Here is a 4,613-nt window from a genome sequence, read left to right as displayed (position 1 = left end):
TCAAAGTACGCCATTGTTGTGCTGTCCAGCAAGGCCTCCTTTACTTTGTCAAACGCCTCCGCTTTGACTTGGGACCATCTCCAAGAGTTTTCTTTTTTCGTTAGGTTTCTCAGTGGTTCAGATATAGTGGCTAGCTGCGGAATAAACTGGGCACAGTACTGTGCCATGCCCATAAAGCTTCTCAATTCTGATGCGGTCGTCGGAGCAGGAGCACTTTTTATGGATGATGACTTCTGGGGGTCTACCTTGACTCCCTCCGAATCAAAGACATATCCAAAGAACTTTATGGATTTTTTGAAAAACTGGCACTTCTCCTTCTGCAACGTGACCCCAAACTCTGCCAATCTCCGGAGCGTGGCTTTCAATCTCCTATGGTGTTCTTCACTCGTCTTCGCATGGATGAGTATGTCATCACTGACATTTAGTACTCCATTCAATCCGGACAGGATCTCTTTAATCGTGTTTTGAAAGATTTCTGCGGCAGAGGTGATGCCGAAATTAAGCCTTTTATACCTTCTCAGTCCTAAGTGCGTCGAAAACGTCATAATGTAGCAACTCTCTTCTGCTAGCTTGAGTTGGTGATAGCCCGCATTGAGATCTAATTTGGAGAACCACTGTGCTCCGTTCAGGTCCGTTAAGATGTCGTGGACTGTGGGCGTGAGATGCCTCTCTCTTGATTGCTTTGTTCGGCATGCGCATATCAATGCATATCCGAATTTTGCCTGGCTGTCGGGGTTTCTCCGCAATCACCATCGGAGATACCCATGGTATTGGTCCTGTTACTTTCTCTATTACACCCTGCTCCTCTAGCTTCATCAGTTCTTGTTCCACCGCCGACCGCAGATGGAACGGGATTCTCCTATGTCTCAACGCTATCAGTTGTATCGCCTTCTCAATGTGTAATTTGACTGGTGGCCTTTTGATGTTTCCTAACCCTTGGAATAGTGACGGGAACATTTGAAGGATCTCCTCCGTGTGTAGCGCTTTCACCGAATTTGCGAAATCAATTAGCTTGAGGTCTTCAGCTGTGTGACTTCCAATCAGCAAGTCTGCCTCTCTGTCGATCACATGAAAGGTGGTCGTCAGCTCTTGACCTTCTGCCTTCACTTGTACAGTCATTTTCCCTTTCAGGGGAAGCGGCGTTTTGCTGCCATACGTTAGAATGCGAGCCCTCGATGGTACCAGCTGTGGTCTTGGCTTTAATGATTTATAATGTTGACAGCCCATCACATTGATCGTGGCTCCCGTGTCTATGACTCCGGTTACTGTCGATCCGTCGATCTGAATTTGACATTTTGGTTGTGGTCTTCGCCTCCTTTTAAGTTCACTCACAAATGAAACATAATAGCATTCCTCTACATCATCCGTTGATGAATCATCTAACCGCTGTGGATAGCGAGATTGTGTTCTGCTTCCTCTCGAAGGATTTGCATCACGTGTGTCATCCAGAGTCAGTTGCCTGACTGCTTTGGTCGGAGTTCTCTTTCCCGCTGTCTCTTGACCTCTGAAACCCCCTCTTGCACCACCCCAGCAGACACTGGCAAAGTGGCTCAGTCCACTGCATTTGGCGCATGCCTTGCCACGTGCGGGGCAGACATTTTGGTTATGTTCTTCATATCCGCAGGCACCACATTGCATGCAGCGCTGTGTTCTAGTCGGCCATCTTCCTCTACCTCCGCGGTTACTGTTCCGCAGGGCATCCACTCTTTCCGTTTTCACTGTTACTTCAGTGTTCGCTGACGGGTTTATTGCTGCTTCCATCGCCATGGCTCGCGCATCTGACAATTCATATGACCTGGCCAACATTAGTATTTCATCAAGTGCAATGCGGGGTTGTCTTAATATTAGTGTTCTCAAGTGCTTATTTTTGCATCCTTGAATCAGTTGAGCTGTTACCTCTTTTGTTTGATCATAGTCCGGACATGTGCTTATCAGCTCTCTCAACCTTGCGTGAAAAGCGTCCATCGTTTCTCCCTCCCTTTGCCTGGATTGCTTGAATTTGAACGTTTCATAATGGGGGTTTAATTGCGGATCAAAGTGTGCATTCAGCGCTTGTACCGCCGCATCATAGTCTGTAGCTAATCCGGTATTTGGTAGGTGTGTGAATAACTTGTAGAGTTCGTCCCCTCCGAAATGCAGTAACAGGGATCTTTTTACTTCATTGTCCTTTTCTCTTGTTGCCGTGAAGTAGTTGTTTAGGCGGCTCAGCCATACCGTCCATCTCAGCGCTGCTGTGCTTGGGTCAATCAGTGCGCTGAACGGTGGTATCGGGTTGATCTGGGAGTGCGGTGACTGTTGGACCACAGGACCCACTGCCTGCTGTCCTGCCGGCCCTGCCACCTGTGCTGGGGCTGCTGCCTGTTGGGTCCCTCCTGCGGCTGCAGCGTCCTGTACCACCGACATAATTGCGACAGTTCGGGCCTGCTTCAACACCTCGTTTATTCAGAACTACCAGTAGTGCTGTGGCCTTCTCTGTGAGCTGGCACGCCCTTTCTCCTCCCTGTTCTGTGCTCTTGTTATTCGATTGATTCACTCGTGCACTCTGTTCATGATTAGTGTGATGCATTCTTTGGTTCCTTTCACATTTATTTTTCTTCCTTTTTTTGGATGTGTCAGTGCTTGTTTGCTACCACTCCTAGTACTGCCGTCTTCGCAGCGTGCTTCTTGCACCCATCAGCTGCCTCGGGGGTCCACTGCGCCCCGCGCCGACTCTCGCAGCACCTGCGCCGAGCAGAGACCTCTCCATGAGCCTCCGGCGCCGGGATCACCCTCGCGCTCAATGCGCACGCGCGCACCACTCTAGGCGTCAGCCAGGCCTTCCTCGCTGCACAGCCCAACGCCTGCTGCGTATTCGTCCGCCATGGGGCTCCCAATCAGCCGGTCCCTCATGCAGCTCCACTCACGCTGCTTACCGGTGTGCACTCGAGCGGCGGCACCTTCTTCGCTGACACTGCAACGCCGTCCTCGTGCAGACCCACGTGTACCCCAACACCGATCAAGGTACGAACTGCTTGCTCCTCAACCAGGGTTCCACCACAGGTGTCCCCACCTTCGTCGCCAGTGTAAGGGAGCAAGACGTGGTCGCAACACACAGGACCACGGACTAACGGCTGCACACAAACAAATAACAGACCCAACACTCTTAGTATCGTGGTATGGACCGGAAGCCCCGAGCGACCTCCGTCCGTTTATTTAAAGCCTTCTGGCCACGCCTGGCCAGAAGGTGCTACAATGTTTGGAGGTGTTTCCGGTCTCAACAGAGACCCGCAAAACACTAGAATGTTACATCAAGCACCATCGCGCTACATAGAAGCGGTATGTAACATGAGGAGGTACTTCCGCGGTAGTTCTCAATGCCGGATTTGTGCGGGGGAGCGCCGTACTGGCGGCTCACGGCCACAGCCACTGAAGTGGCCCGCCCATAACAAGCTCGGATACAGGAGACTCCTGACCGTGTTTTATCTGTATTTTAATTATAGATGGGGACCGCACTGAGTTCACTTTGCAGGGATTACAGGTATGCCTTTAAGGTACAAATAATACTTGTTAAGGGACTGCTTGGGTAGCGGGGAGTGATAAGTGTGGCATGGGGCAGCGACGTCCTTCTACCGAGAGTGTTGCATCAAGGGAAGTACACGAGGCTGTTATCTATGCCTTTGTTGCTGTCCCAATGGATGGAGAGCGCGCCCGGGTGTAGGGGGCATGACTTCACGGTATGGGTTTCAATTCCGACAGCTGCAATGTCTTTGTGCTGTCCCGATGGGGGGAGAGCGCACCCATATGTAGGGGGCGTGGCTTCGTGGTATAGGTTTCGAATTTGGCTTTGGGTCGCGTGGAAATAAAAAAGCGCTGTTTGATGCGTGCTTCCTAGTTATACGTAACCTCAAGGCGGGCCCGCCCTGCAGCCAGCTCCCGCATTGGCCCGCAGCAGTAGTGGAACGTGCCCTCGGTTTCCAAGGAGAAGAGATAGTCCGCAGTGCAACCATTGCACTAAGTTAGGTGGGCTTTTAAATTGTTAGCTAAAGCTGAGACGACACAGAGGCAGGGTTGGTCCCATTCACAGACCCGTAAACGTGAGTCCCGCCAATGCGTTACATTCCAGAGAACTCTTTCAGGGCACCATTACCTCCTCGTCCTGTCTTTCCGTCCCATTCCTTACAAGTGAGCAGCTAGTCTGCTCCACAGAAACCTACAACCTAGCTGAGCTTTTCGCACCTCCCCAGTATGGCGTCACCCCCAGGTGACCATAAAGGGGGAAGTGCATCACCGCAACATCCTGTTCTTTTTTTTCTGCACACAGTATCTTCATGCCTGGCTGTGCGGATGGGGTGAGTTTTCCTTTCCCTTTTTTTGTTTTATTTTGTTTGGCGGCCTACTGTAGCGGCCGCCCTTTTTTGTGTGTTGTGCTTTTCCCCATATGCTGCCTGTGCCTCTGTGATTTTCGCGGTTTGCTTTAGCAGCGTTTTATCTCTATTTTGTGCTCACATGATTCAGGCCTGCTTTAGCGGACGTTTTTCTTTGCCGAGCCCGCGGCGCCCTGCTTTAGCGGGTGGGGGTTACGGCGGTTGTTTCTGGCAGTGCATGTGGTCCGTATTGTTTCGGGCTGCCTGGGG

This window comes from Lissotriton vulgaris, chromosome 6 (genome assembly GCF_964263255.1).
Source record: "Lissotriton vulgaris chromosome 6, aLisVul1.2, whole genome shotgun sequence".
Lineage (NCBI taxonomy): Eukaryota > Metazoa > Chordata > Amphibia > Caudata > Salamandridae > Lissotriton > Lissotriton vulgaris.
This window is presented reverse-complemented; position numbering follows the sequence as displayed.